General features: G+C 32.9%; 1 pseudogene; it reads right to left on the bottom strand.

Moving 5' to 3' along the window:
* Nucleotides 1-7,527: 7,527 nt before the first annotated feature.
* Nucleotides 7,528-8,339, bottom strand: LOC120226028 (annotated as a pseudogene).
* Between the last annotated feature and the right edge of the window lie 7,761 nt (nt 8,340-16,100).

Genomic DNA, 16,100 nt, shown 5'->3' with positions numbered 1-16,100 from the left:
CATATATCATAAATGGTGAATCCTGGCTTGGAATGCTTGTATTAAAAAAAAAAGTAAAGTATATAATTGTTTAGTTTTCACAAATGATGCTAATTATATCAAATCCAATGTGTCACTAAAATAAAAACCATCATTCAAACACTCTAGCTAGAAAAAAAATCATTTCTTTTTCCTAACATGCCGTTTTCATTCATTGTACACTGTATAAATGTTGTACAAAATCAAATTAACTACTATCAATATTTTATGTACAGTAATGTATTTTAATCAACATGTATTTTACTTCCTTTTTTTTACTAATAACACTAAGATATATATTTTGAACTTACAAGGTGTCTTGATTCTTAAATTCCTAAAAGTGGAATCTTAAGGCTGAAATCCTGTATGAATCCTATGTTGAAATTGTGAAATAAAATAAAATGAATTTACTTCACAGTTTTTCCCAATTTATAGTCCAGTTTCTGAAAATTTATTATTTTCCTGAGATTTTTAAGTATTGATATTGATTTGATATTGATTTTCTATGAAACTAAATTTTAAGGGATTATTATAGTTTTTAAATTGCATCTTGTTTTCTATTCCAATGTTTTCTTTCTTTATAAACATTATTATATTGAATTGTCACATTTCTCTAGATTTTCATAACATGTTAAGGTAAATACAGTTTTTTTCAATCTTTGCATATCCAATTTATTTTTCATAAAACACTGGACACATTTTTGCAAGTTTCCTCCAAAAAATTCTATTAAAATTTGGATTAGAATTACCATTTAGCAAGTTTGTAGTTCTGCCTCTTTAAAAACAGAATTTTATATTTCCATTTATACTGTATTATCTCCCTAATTCAATGTTATTTCTGTACATATTTCTATAGATTTTTTATTAAATTTATTTTGAGAAATTTGATTTCTTCATATATTTGTGGACAATTGGAATTATTATTTGCATATTACATTTTATAATTGACATTGACTGACAAATAAGAAAATAATTGTTTTTCAAATACATGTTTTACTGTCATAAAGAGCTCTAATTTTTTAAGGTTTCTTCTCTGTTTTTAGTTTAATAAAAATGTTATTTTCTAATGATGTTAATTTGTCCTCATCTCCAGTGTTTATGTTTTTTGTTGCTTTTGTGTTCATCTTGAGTTACTTTAATAGCTTTCTGTAAAGTAATATAAAAGTATATTTTTTTTCTTTTTCCTGGTTTTGATGGATTCAGCATAATGATGATTTATGTCGCTTTTTAAATAACATTTAATTTTTTTAAAATTCTAGAATGGATCTTGAATTTCAGCCTGTACATTTTAGACGTTTTTGAGATAATTATAGTTTTATTCCCTGACCTATTGAGGAATGTATAAATAGTCCTTGAATTACAGGAATTTTTAAAAATTCACTTTGGATCATATTTTAATATATAATTAAATTTATATGCTATTGGTTTAAGAACTTTGACTTTAATATTAAAAAATAAACTCTATATCATTTGTTTAGTTATTTTTATAAGGCTTTGACATTAGGTGTATAAAATCTTCATTAGTAATAGAAAGCTTTCCTACATAGATTTAGAATATTATAATAACTGTTGCCAATATATTTCTGAGATATGATTGGCACCTTTCTTCATTTTTTCCATTGTTATTGGTTTATTTAGTTTTTTTTGAGTCAGTTTTGATGATTCATAGTTTCTAAAAATATATCCATTAGAAACTATTTGCAAATATATTAGCATAGTTTACCTGTCCAAATAGGAGAAATGTGCATTGTTATATTTTATAAACATATATATGTAATTTTTTTTTCTTTCAGCCACTATTTATGGTGAAAAACAATTGTAAGCCTTCTCTGAAGGTCTGGATGTACTTGTCATCTTCAGTTACTATCCAACCAAATTAGGTCTACTATTTACTTCTTCCATAATATTCTTAATAACTAAAGACTATCAGCACTTCCATATTTAGACCATATCATCATAGATTTAGATATAAGCAACAGTAAGTACTAACCCAGCAACAAAGACAAGATAGGTCAGAGTAGTTACTAGCTCAATTATGTTTTAACTTGGAATTTTAAATTTCGATTAATCCTATCTCTTTCATAAGACAACTGAAAAAGAGAAAGAAGGTCACCTGCTTTTCAAATACCTTTTTTTTGAGCTATAAAACTGCAGTCAGTTCTTGCTCCCTAAATACAGCCAGCTACAGGGTAGATGGGTGGCTCACTCAGTTAAGCGTCCAACCCTTGATCAAACCTCAGGTCTTGATCTCAGGGTTGTAAGTTCAAACCCTGCGTTGGGCTCCATGCTGGGTGTGGAGCCTACTTAAAATATATGCAGATATATTTGTGGGAAGAACCTAAGGTGAAAGCATTGTTGTATAATTGGAAAAATCATGCTTAGAAACAGCCTTGCACTTGTAATGTAGTTGAGCAAATTTTTCTATTTCTCTTCTTCTGATACACAAATTCAATAATTGTTGGATTTAATTGTATACTCTCCTTTCTGATTGATTTTGCCAGTTTATATTTGCCGGTGCTTTTCTTAAGGTTGTTCTCCACATCATGGGTTCAGTTTTCAGTATTGTTGATTCTTTATTTGACTACTTCTAATAATATTTAAATTTTATGATGACATGATTTTTTTCTTCAAAATATTTTCTTAGATCCTCAAGCTTTGTTTTTATTCAGTCTGTTTTATTTTATTTTTTTGAAAGAATTTCTCTTTTTGGCAAGTGCCCTGTGCTTATTATCTAAAATTTTATATTATTGTTTAATAAATTCTTCATCTATATATGTCACACTGTATTTATTTTCTTCTTTCCTTTGCAGAATATTTTTTTTGCAAAATTAGCTTATAGGTGATTTTTATTTATTTATTCATCCTTAAATGGGCGGCTGAATGAAGCTTTCATATTTTTTTAAAGATTTCTTTTTTTATGTTTTTTAAAATTTATTTTTGAGAGGGATGGGGCAGAGAAAGAAGGAGACAGAGGATCTGAAGCAGACTCTGCACTGACAGCAGAGAGCCCGATGCAGGTCTCAAAATCACAAACCCTGAGATCGTGACCAAAGTCAGACACTTAACTGACTGAGCCACCCAGGTTCTCCATTGTACTTTTTAATCCTTAAAAAATCTTTTAAAGTACTATACAGAACTGGGCAGCATAGGTGTGGTAAAGAGGCACTCTCTGCTTTGTGCCATTATTTAATATTTTACAGTAACATTTCTATTTAGTTCTTAGTTCCACTTACATGTATCTTGGTTTGAAATAACACCTCCACTATATACGGAATAAGCCTAACTTGTTCATCTCCACTTTCTCATCCACAATTCATTATCTAACACCATACCTTCCTTCTGATTTTTATGTCCACCATGCCTTGTCTCTGATACCAATGACAGCCATGGTCCATTAGTCAAGCCTAATGGACAATTCTTACCTCTTATTTGCTTTAAGCATGCAGCATTTGACCACTATTTTCTTCTTGAAACAGTCTCATCACTTATCTTCATTTCTCTTGCCTCTTCTCCTATCTTAATAATCAGTCTCCTTTCCTAGCTATTACATAATGGAGTACCTTGAGATTGCTCCGTATTATTTTTCTCTTCTTTAGCTTTAACTACTTCTCAGATGATGTCCTCCAAACCTTTAGTTTTAAATATACTGTATATGCTATAGACTCCCAAATTTATATTTTAAGTTTTGACATATGTAAGTACCAGACTTGTATATTCAAATTACCTACTTGATATCTTTTCATAAACTTTTCAAACTTAATTTTCCAAAAGAAAATCTTGTATTTTGTTCCTTATTTCATTTATCTTCTTCCTTCAGACTCCCTATCTCAGAAGTTTTATTGTTTCTTAAGAAACAATTATCCACTCAATTTTTCAAACTAGAACTTGAGGACTCTCATCTATATTATTTCTCAAATCTACACTCAGCAGCCAGAATGATTTGTTAAGATCATAGATCATGTCACTTTGACTTTTCTGCTAAATTGTTTCAATAGTTTCCATTTCTATTAGAACAATATTGGAACTACTTATCACAGCTTTATTTAGTTCATGGGTCCTCATTTGTTCTTCTGCCTCCCTCTCCAAATTCATCTTCACCCTTTCCTCACTCAGTCAATATACTCTGACCACACTGTTCTGATTATTTTTCTTGATCGTTTCAAGCCCCTTCTTTTCATTGGACTGTTACTGTTGTTCCTACAACTGCTAGGATGCTATTGTCTTGTCTCTTTGAAAGAAAAGTTTATTATCACCCATTAGTTATTAGCTTAAAATTTATGTTTTCAGAGAGGCCTTCATAACCGCTGCATCTTAGTCAGGTTCCTCATCTTCCATTACTATCTGATGGCATTTATCATAATCTGTAATTCTATCTCTCTCTCCTTTTTTCTTTTACAATATTCTTGAGAATAGGGACCTCCTCTGTCTAATACATAGTATTATGCCACCTCCTGGCATGGTATCTGCAGGTCTAGACAAAGACTCTAGAGGCCCTAAGCATTGATATAGCTCTCCTCCACCAAATACTATTTAAAATACGTGATACTACAAAATAAATTCGAAGTATAATACAAATTTGATATTTATCATGGTAACTATTTTGAATCACATGGTAAACATTAGAATTTTTGTCATATTTTTGGTACTCTTATTTTGATGGCACTTTAAAGATGTACTTGGTTGTCTTGTAGATATTCTAATATCACTAATAAAAAATGCTCTATTAATAAGTGAAGAAATGAATGAATGGCCACTATAAATTTGTTTGCAGCACAAGGATTTATAGTTTTTCCTGACGTCTTTGGAAAAGCAAACTGTTTCATCCTTAGACTCAGAACCCTTTTTAGTGCAAGGAATTCTTAAGACATGTTAGTAGTTATGTTTCTGACTCATGTAGTGAGGAGGAAAGCATTTATGATCAACTGAAAATTGGAAACATGACAACTTTCCTGCTAATCAAGGATGGTGTGGAAGATGGAGGAGCTCGTAGTTCATAGTGAAGGAAGAAGCAGCCACTGCTTTTACTGTTGACGCTGTTACTTTTTTAGAGACTGTAAGGTAAGTATTAAAGAAGGAGGCTATTAATAAGGGAGAGATTGAACCTGGATTTAAGGCTACAAAGTATAAGATTTCCATTGCTTTTGGACAGTGTGCTGATTATTACTCTTACAGAAGCTTTTTACCTTTATTTTGATAAAATACAGTTTTATAAAGAGTTGCTTTTCCAAAATTTGCTGTCTACCTGCTACTTAGTATATTCCAAAAACTGGATAACAGGTAGTGTTTTTAGATAATATACCATCATTGATATTTTAGAGGAGCTCAATATCTTTTTGTCTCAAGAAAGATGTTACTTTCAAAATTCTTCTTATCGTCAGCATCTGGCCCCTTACCATCTGTCCTGAACAGAGTGAGGATATGCATTTTGCTTTTTGCTTTGTATTCCAGTTCCTAAAGCAAGTGGTGAGCCTGAGAAGTATTGCCATTTTTCAGATTTAATACCCAGGGAAGTGTTTTTGACAGGCTAATTGCAATGTTGCATAACAACATGCCTATATTGATATATAATATTGAAAGTCCTCCAAACAAGGTGTCTTCAACATAAGAATTAGGTAAAAGGTATGGGCATGGCAAGTTTGTAGCATGTCTTATGTCTTCCTATTTTGTATACCTATTGTGGATTTGATACAGAGAAATATCTATGTTGTCACATTCAAGAAACTGCCGAAGTCAGCTTTGACATAGAAGATAAAGTAAGTAAAACACTTTAGTCGCAAAAAGAAGAGATTTCTAATGATCTTTTGATACTGTATCAGCATGGCGTGGATGAAAGAAAGAATAAGGTAAAATAAGCCCCAGAATGAAGAAATGTAAATACTGTACCCAAATTAATCACATCGGAAATAGACTGTAGGTATGTTTTATTGTTCACTTCGATCAATTTCTGTGAGTGGCTAGATAAGAGAGAGTCTTGTAAATCTGTCCCTGCATTGCAAGATCTCCTTCAGCACTTATGCATGGCTCAGAATCAACTGAAACAGAGACATTTGTTTCTACAGCATCAATGCAGGTGTTCTTTGCCTGTTAACCCTAACACCCTACTACTAACATTTAAATTTACAGTACAAATATACATAGGAATGATTATTTGCATTACAAAATAATATGTAATTTTTAACAAGATTCTTTTATATAATAGGCCCTTCTCCCAAGTTCACAAAAAATGAGAATCAATTTAAATGATGTTAATTATTCATCTTTTCAGGATCATAACTATTATGTTTTCTATGAGGTAAACTTGCTTTTGTAAATGAATACTTTCAATGCTTGGCACTTTTCTTAAAGAAAAATAGCAATTAGTGATAACAAATCACTTGACTATAGTTCAGAAACCCATCATGTTTCTGTGGAATAAAGGCTTAAACAATCCATGACTTTCCTAGAGGCAAGCAGAATTTCCTCTTTACTGAAGTAATGTGATCAGTTATTCCAGATTTTGTATGCCTTTACACATTACCAGAGTCTGCACTAGCTTTATGCAGCTAAGAGTAGAGGTGACAGGTAGACCAGAATATAATGAATTACGGTAATCCTAGCAAGAAATAATGGAAGCACATCTGAAGGTTTTTCTGTCCCTTGGAGACCCAGTGAGATATATCCTAGAAAGGCTCCTAGGATGATAATAAGATGACTTTGCAACCTGATTAATATGGACATCAAAAACAAAGCTCAGAATCTAAAATCAGTTCAGTGTTATGAGCCCTGAGACATTGAGGAGAATATACTAGATGTCAGAGGGAAGAACTAAAAAGAAATATAAAGATTGATGTTGAGGAGACCCTATGAGTAATAATTTAGCCTTGTCTACATTTAGCTTTAAAAAGTTGGATGACATCCAAGCCTGAATGTCACAGAGACCATTATGTGCCATGCAGAAAGCCATCACAAGGCCCATGGGGATGTGAAACAGACCGAAGTGTCATCTGTGCTTATTTGACACAGAAATGTATTGGTTCTAAAGCCAACATTCATAATAAATAGGCACATATAAACATAAAACTATATACTTATATTTCATATATAAATAAGCAAAGCAACATATTAAAAATTAGTATTCTTTTTCTTTTCTATAAATACAAATAATGTGCTATCATTTAAAAGACATAGTCCTACCCTCAAAAAGCTTATATTTCAAAACATGTTACAGTGTGAATGGTTTCCAATTATAGGTTACTATTAAATTGTCCTATTATTTTTCACTGTTGTCTTTCAGAATATCCATGAACTTTTAGCTATTTCTCTCTCCTTGGTACTTTTTGAGACTCAGGTGCAGACGTTAAAGTAATGTTTACATAATAGTGGAGGATGCAATATTGAGGATTATAGACCTCTGTAATCACCGGACCATAAGTTCTGACACTTAAGGATTTATTCCCAACAGAGAAAACATTCCTTTTTTTTTTTTTTTTTTTAACAAGCTTTAATTCACTTTATTTTTCTTGTAGGAAACTATATGGTGGTCATAGCTGTGGCCTGGGTCCTCTGCACAGACTCTGGTACGGGTCTTTACAAAATGGTCAGTGAATTCCTGCCAGAGAGACTTGGTGAACATAGTCTTTTTGAAATAGGACCAAATGTGGCCTTGGTGAAATTGTCCAGGGTGGCAGTGCACCCCCTGGCTGAAGTGTAACAGTCCTCTTAATACTTATTGTCATCAGTAACTTCTTGGGCACAGGGGCTGAGACTATGCCAGTGCTTCTGGGGGCAGGGAAGAGGAGCCCCAGCACAGAGCCAGAGCAGCTGGTCACCTTGCATGGGACACTGTGGGGCTTGTAGATCTTGTTCTCCCAGTAGCCTCACTGCACGGGAACAATGAAAAGCTTGGCCAGGATGATGGCTGCATGGATCGCAGTGGCTACCTCCTTGAAGCACTTAACACCTAGACCAATGAAGGTGTCCATTGTGATCCCCAATGGCAACAAATGCCTTGAACCTGGTCTGCTGGCCAGCATAGCTTTTGCACAAGCATATCTTCAAAACCTCATCTTTGAGGGATGCCCCCAGAAAAAGTCTGTGATCTCAGATTCCTTGATGGGTAGGGAGAAGAGATAGATAATTTTCAGGGACTTGATCTTCATGTCCGTGACCACGCAAGCCAGCTTGGTGACAGGATCCACTTCTTGTCTTAACCTCCATGATCTCCTTGGTCCTGATCCCGACCCCAACCCCAGTTTGGCCTGAAGGCTGCTGCCAAAGCCTCTATGGTTTTGCCACAGCCTCCCATTCCAGAGCCCTGGGCCCTCCCCAGGGTCATCCACCATTTAGTATTTTCCTGGAGAAAATAGAGAAAAGTCTTCTATATAAACTATAGTGCATTTAAAAATGTTCAGTAATACAGTTTTGTGTTTTCTAAGAACAATAGGAAATTAAATCTAGAGAGATTATTGGGATAGAATGTTGAACTTGTAATGATAGGTTTGTTTTCGCAAAGGGGGTTTTGTGTTGGAATCAATTGGATAAGGACTGTATCCACTGGACTGAAACATGCAGAGGAATGCTGGGTTTGATCAGACTTCTAGAGGACGGCCACTACCTAATTGATTTGCACCGGGTGGACATGATTTTAGTTTGATGGTCTGAATCATGTATAGATGCCGAAAAATTCCTTTTTAAAATGTTTCCTGAAATCTTTATTTCAACAGTCTGATTTTAACTAGTCTCCTTAACATGTCCTAAAACCATTTCTGAGATAGCAGTGAAATGTGCTTATCTTCAATCTAGGTCATATTCAATAGAAGGATATTTCTCCATCCATTCTTCTCAGCTTTTATTTATAAACTTTTACTTATGAATCTCCTAATTCAAAGTTATCTTTGAGTTCTAACAAGGACCAAAAATTATGCTATTTCTTTATTCTTACCCCAGTGGTATGTGTATCTGAATTTTCACCAGACAACACATTTAATGTTTGGACATTGATAATGATTAGCTAAGAATCTTCCTCCGTTTTACAGTCTGAAATTTTATTGAAATTTTGAGACCTCCTTTTTTTAATTAGAAAAATTTTTTTAAATGTTTTATTTATTTCTGAGAGAGAGAAAGAGACAGCATGAGCAGGGGAGGGTCAGAGAGAGAGAGGGAGGTACAGAATCTGAAACAGGCTCCAGGCTTTGAGCTAACTGTCAGCACAGAGCCCAACACGGGACTCAGACCCACGAACTGTGAGATCATGACCTGAGCCGCAAGTCGGATACTCAACTGACTGAGCCACCCAGGCACCTGGAGACCTCTTAAGTAGCGTAATGTGGTACAGTATTTTAATGCCTCTACAAGAATCCTTGTATAATATTAGATACCTCCTGCAAGTTATACATTTATATTTGTAAGATCTTGTTCAATTTGATTCTTGATCATGTGGTTTATAAATATTAACATAGGGTTACACTGATTTCATTTCTATTTTAAACTAGAGGTTTCATTCCATTTACATATTTTATGAAAATGCTTATGTGGTACTAGTTCAACTTAAATAAGTGGGCAGTAAGTTGCCCAGTTTACCCACTTTTTTGGAAAGATTATAATCCCCTATGATCCAGGTACATTTAATTGCAAGATGTAATCACAGAAAGGGTCACCAAAGCTGTTGATTTTACTATAATAAAATTTCCAATTCATTGAGGGAAGACTGATTTGATGTCTAAGTAAATATTCTTAACTTTGGGTAGCAGACTACTCATTGTGACAGCAAGTAGTCTCTTGGTCTGTTTGGGATGTGTCGGAATTTACGTGCTATTGCATGCACTAAGAAGAAAAAAAATAGGATATGTCCAAAGGGAATGGAACATATATTGTGTTATTTTTAATCCTATGAGTTATGTTAAGATTCCAAGACTTAAACACAAATTATAACTACAAGGGGCACCTGGGTGGCTCAGTTTGTTGAACCTCCAACTTCAGTTCAGGTCATGATTTTGCTGTTCATGAGTTTGAGCCCCACATTGGGCTCATTGCTGCCAGTGCAGAGCCTGCTTCTGATCTTTTCGTCCCCCTCTCTCTGCCCCTCCCCCACTTGCACTATCTCATAAATAAGCATTAAAAAAAATAAAACTATATTACTTTGTTTCATATCTATACTAACTCTTAATTTCATGTTTTCAACTTCTATAATTATCTTATTTTACAACAATTGTGCCAATTTTTAAATTCCATTAAGAAATATTATATGCTATTAGGTCTTTAAAAAGCCCATTTTTTTAAATACTGAAGTAAATTAATTCTTCCGAGAAAGCTATGTATTATATTAAAGTTACTTGGTAATTACATTAATAAGGTTAATCATTTTTCATATCATTACAGCCAAGTGTGAGTTTCTAAGGACAGTTATAGGAACATCATTTCATATATTTCCCAGTACTTTTTAGTATCTTCCAAACAGATAATTCAGCAATAAAATTGCTTCAAATGACCATTTCCACAATTTGCATGTATTAACAATCAAACTATTTCAACCTAACATTTACAAAGGTTTTTTTCAATACACACAATTTATCTAACATTTTACTGTTGCAATTAAGAAAATTTGATTACAAGCCAAAATAGGGTATGTGGAATATCTGAAAGAGAGGTGCATGCTGTAATTTATTAAGTAGCAAGTGGTTCTTTGTTTTCTTAACCTTTATACACTTTTTTATCTATTTTTGAAGGATTTTTTTGTTTTAAATTCTCTGTGTTTTCTTTGCAAAAATAATACTTTAGATTAACAATTGAAATGATCTCATATATATCATATCACATTATGATATATTTTATACAAAATACTTATATCTCCCTCTCCATTAACACAATTCTTTCTTTTATTCTAAGAATTAGCACATGATTATAGTTACAGAATTGAATTTATTTTTTAACAAAATATATTTAATGAAATATATTTAACATACAAGAAAGTTATATTCATAATTTTTAATAATATTTTTCAAGGTAAAGTCTCCATTAGGCCATTGCTCCCCTGATTAATTACAATAAAAATTTGATCTCTCTTTTTAAATGATTTTATTCACAGTGGCTTTTCTTCCTGCATGAATTGTCCTATGATAAAAAGGGTTTCTGATATTTTTACACTCTAAGAAGTATCCATTTAGAATAGGGAAAGAAGCAAAGGGAATTAACATATATTTGACTCCAACTGTTGGAGAAGATATTTACTTTTCTTACTTAATATTCACAATAGTCATCTGTGTTAGACATTATTGTCATTATTTTATATCTCTGGAAAATGAGGTTGAGAGATATTAAATAATCTATCTGAGATCACACATCGAGCCAGTGACAATGCTGGAATACAGACCTGGTCCCTCAGATTCCTAAGTCTTTTGCCAACTTTTGTAGGAGCACCTATCTTGTTACTAGGAGCCAAACACATAGATAGGCTATTATTATGATTTTTAGTTCAGTAAAAGTAGGAAATGTGACAATATTAGAAATATTGTTCTTGATCAATATCCAAAGAATGAATAGAATAAAGATAATCCTGACATCATTCTATATTATCTTAGTAATTTTAATAATGGAGTATACTTTAATTTGCATAACTTGAAATTTAATTTTTTTAAGTTTTTTTTTTTTTTTAAGAGTGAGACACACAGAGAGAGAGAGCACCAGTGGGAGAGGGCCAGAAAGAACTGATGTCATATGTGCTTTGGGTCATTCCATGAAAGAAAAAGAATGACCTCTAAACATATCACTGGATCCCTAATAAAATGAAAAGCCTGACTCTGTTGTCTATGATATTTCAGATCATCCAAGCTCAAGGATGAGCTGAATTTACTCTCTAGATCAGGAATGGTCAGTATAAGACTGTGAACCAACTCTGGTCAAACATCTGTTTTGTGTATCAAGTTTTGCTGGAAAAGAGACACTCATATGTTAATATATTATCTATGGCTGCTTTCATATGGCCCCCAAAGCCATGTAATTGTTACTATCTGGTCCTTTACAGAAAGTTTATCTACTAACCCTGATCTAGGTTAAAGCACTAAAATAGTGCTCATTTGTCATGTTTATAGTATTCAAACATATTCTCTTTTTAAATATTTACTCTTACTGTCATTTAATAAAATGAGGTTTAAGAATTGGTGATATCAGCCTTCAGAAATCTCTTCTGAGACATCCATCCACCTTCCCTTTTCTTGCCTCTCTTGCATTGCCTTTTCTTGCCTTCCTTTCTCCTCTCTCTTTTCTTACAATTTCTTCTAAGTCCCCTGTATTATATGTAAGTGTTGCTTTATTTATAGTGAGCATAATGCATTGAATGATTTCACAGAACGGTGTGTGCCCTGGCATATTATCTTGTTGAACTATTCAATTAAATATGATAATGTTGAGCACATTGACAGTGTTAAACACTCAGGTGAATGAGCAATTCACCATGAAGTGCAGAAATATTTGAAATCATCTGCATGTCTACAAGGAATATTTATTTATTTTTTATATGAGTACTTCAGGTTTCTAGTGAATGATACATGCTAGGGAAAGAAAACTACCAAGAAATTAGAATATACAGAAGACTCAAAAGATCTCAGACAAATCATAATTTTTAACTCTTTTGTGACATACACATAAAGTAAGTTGGATATTAAAATGATTTTTCCCAACATTTACAAAGTGGTTCAAATTCATAAAATGTAGTATTTAACTGACTCCTATGAAGCATATCAGCATAATTCTGAGACTTTCTTGGAAATGTATCATTCGAAGGCATTTTCCTCAAGTACAGTGTGTACTTAGTATTATTCCATTAAAGTTTGTATCATTTATTTTGGAAGCACTTTTCCTGGAAATTTGATAGTAATATGTATCTTGGGCTTATGAAAGCATGTTTAGATGTGAAAGTAACACTTCAGAACATCTAAGGGTGGGACATTCGGGTGGTTCAGTTGGTTAAGTATCTGACTCTTGGTTTTGGCTCAGGTCTTTGATCTCATGGTTCTTGGGTGTGAGCCCCTCATTGAGCTCTGCTGACAGCTCAGAGACTGAAACCTGCTTCGGATTCTCTGTCTCCCTCTCTCTCTGCCCCTCCCCTGCTCACACTCTATCTCTGTCTCTCTCAAAAATAAATAAATGTTATAACCAAAAGAAAAAAAAAAAGGACATTTAGGGGCAGGAAAATAAAAGATGTCATCAGCTAGTGGCATGTGGGTGGCAAGTGAAGAAAACTATCCCTTAATATTATGTTGAAATTTCAAATTAAATGACAGAGCTTGAAGACTTTCTTTCTGAATATTGCTTCCTTTTAAACATTTTTTACTAAAAGTTTATTTATTTTGAGAGAGAGAGAGGCTGTGAGTTAGTGTGAACGGGTAAAGTTGCAGAGAGAGAGAGAGAGAGAATCCCAAGCAGACTCGGCACTGTCATCAGGAACCCAATGCAGGGCTCAAACCCACAAACCATGAGATCATGACCTGAGCTGAAATCGAGTCAGATACTTAACCAACTGAGCCACCCATGCACTCCTCTGAATGTTGCTTCTACTGGGAAGCTCTTTTGTTCTATTGGAAAACTCTTATGTTTGGCAATAAAGTGGTAGAACTCCATTATTTTTCTCTATGATTTAGATTGATATGTTCCAGTTCTGTAAAAAATGGTGTTGGTATTTTGATAGAGATTGTATTGAATCTATGAATTGCTTTGGGATCAAAGCAAAAGTAGATATTTTAATAATATTAATTCTTCAAATCCATATCTTTCCATAGGTTTGTGTAATCTTTAATTTCTTTCATCAGTGTTTTACAGTTTTCAGAGCAGAGTTCTTTCACCTCCTTGGTTGAATTTATTCCTAGGTATTTTGTTCTTTTTGACACGATTATAAATGGAAGTGTTTTCTTAATTTCTCTTTCTATGACTGTTATTAGCATACCAAAATGGATGCCAACTTCTGTGTGTTATTCCTGTATCCTGCAACTTTACTGAATTCATTTATTAAATCTAACAGTTTCTCTCCCTCTCTCTCTGTCTTTCTCTCTCTCTCTCTCTCTCTCTGTGTGTGTGTGTGTGTGTAAACTTCAGGGTTTTCTTTGTATAGTATCCTGTCATCTGGAAACAGTGACACTTTAATTTCTTCCTTACCAATTTGGATGCCTTTTATTTTTTCTCATCTGATGGCTGTTGGTAGGACTTCTAGTTCTATGTTGAATAAAAGTGGTGAGAGTAGACATACTTGTCTTGTTCCTGATCTTAGGGGGAAAAGCTCTCAGTTTTTCACCATTAAATGTGATGCTATTTATAAGTTTCTCATATATGACCTTTATTGTATTGAGGTAAGGTCTTTCTAAACCTACTTTTCTGAGAGTTTTTATCATGTTCAGATGTTGAATTTTGTGAAATGCTTTTTCATGTATCTATTGAGGTGATCATATGATTTCTATCCTTTATTTTGTTGATGTGTGTATCATGTTTATTGATTTGCAAATATTGAACTGTCCTTGCATCCTTGGAATAAATTTCACTTGATAATGGTGAATACGCCTTTTAATGTATTGCTGAATGTGATTTGCTAATATTTGGTTGAAGGCTTTTGCATCTATGTTCATTAAGGATATTGGCCTGTAGTTCTCTCTCTCTCTCTCTCTCTCTCTTTTTTTTTTTTTTTTTGTAGTATCTTGGTCCAGTTTTAGTATGAAGATAATGTTCGCCTTGTAAATTGTTTTTGGAAGCTTTCCTCCCACTTCAACTTTTTTGAAGACTTTGTGATAAACAAATATTAACTCTTTAAGTATTTGGTAGAATTTGCCTGTGGATCCATCTGGTCCTGGATTTTTGTTTTTTGAAGTCGTGATTACCAATTCAATTTTGTTACTAGTAATTAATTAGTCTGTTCATATTTTGTATCTCTTCCTGATTCAGTTTTGGAAGTTGTATGTTTCTAAAAACGTACCTATTTATTTTAGGTTGTTTAATTTGTTGGCATATAATTTTTCATAGCATTCTCTTATAATTCTTTGTATTTCTGTGGTATTCTTTTATATCTGATATGTTTCCTCTCTTTTTTTCTTGATGAGTCTTGTTCATGTTAGCAATTTTGTTTATATTTTCAAAGAATCAGCTCTTGGTTTCATGGATCTTTTCTATTATTACTGTTTTTTCTGTTTGTTTTTTGTTTTGTTTTGTTTTAGTTTCTTAGTTATTTCTACTCTCATCTTTATTATTTTCTTCATTTATTTCCACTCTGACTTTTATTATTTCCTTCCTTCTACTCATCTTGGACTTTGTTTTTCTTTTTCTAGTTCCTTTAGATGTAAGGTTAGGTTGTATATTTGAGCATTTTCTTGTTTCTTGAGGTAAGTCTATATTGCTATAGTTTTCCTCTAACAACTGTATTCACTCTCCCAAAGACTTTGATCTGTTATGTTTTAAATTACATTTGTCTCCATGTATTTTTTTTTTAATTTCCTCTTCGATATATTTACTGATACATTCACCATTTGGTAGCATTTTATTGAGCCTCTATGGGTTGTATGATTTTTCCACATTTTTTCCCTCATGATTGATTTCTAGTATCATATCATTGTGGTTGAATGGGTCAGTTTTTATGCTGGAAATAATAAAGTGAAACTACAAGCATATAAACCACAAAGCAAACAAACAATGCTGGTTTAATGGAAAAAATAATTTATCTATAAAATGTAACATGCACTTAGGAAAATCTCTGGTATTCAAAAAATGACAAAAGAGTTAAAAGTTGAAAGATATATATCAGTGAGTGGAAAGGAAAAGGAATAATTTATAGGAAACATAAAACAAGTGGAACAGAATTAGTAATCAAGTGGTGAAAAAGAAAATGATAAAAAGAGACACATTCTAGATGCATCTTAAAATATTGTAATGAAATCATACTATATTTTTTAACTGAGTAATTAACATTTGGCCACAAAAATAAAACAGTGATTAAAAAATTAGGCCAGTATTATAGTTTCTGTCTACAACATGAAATTATAGGTGACATTGGAGCAAAATCTATTGGACTGAAAGGGCAAAAGATTATGATGTGCAATTTTTACTCACCAGTGAGTTGTCATTAAATTGTG

This window comes from Hyaena hyaena, unplaced genomic scaffold, assembly GCF_003009895.1.
Source record: "Hyaena hyaena isolate Hyena2069 unplaced genomic scaffold, ASM300989v1 scaffold_1564, whole genome shotgun sequence".
NCBI lineage: Eukaryota > Metazoa > Chordata > Mammalia > Carnivora > Hyaenidae > Hyaena > Hyaena hyaena.
The sequence above is the reverse complement of the archived record's forward strand: the minus strand, read 5'-3'. Positions and strand labels throughout refer to the sequence as shown.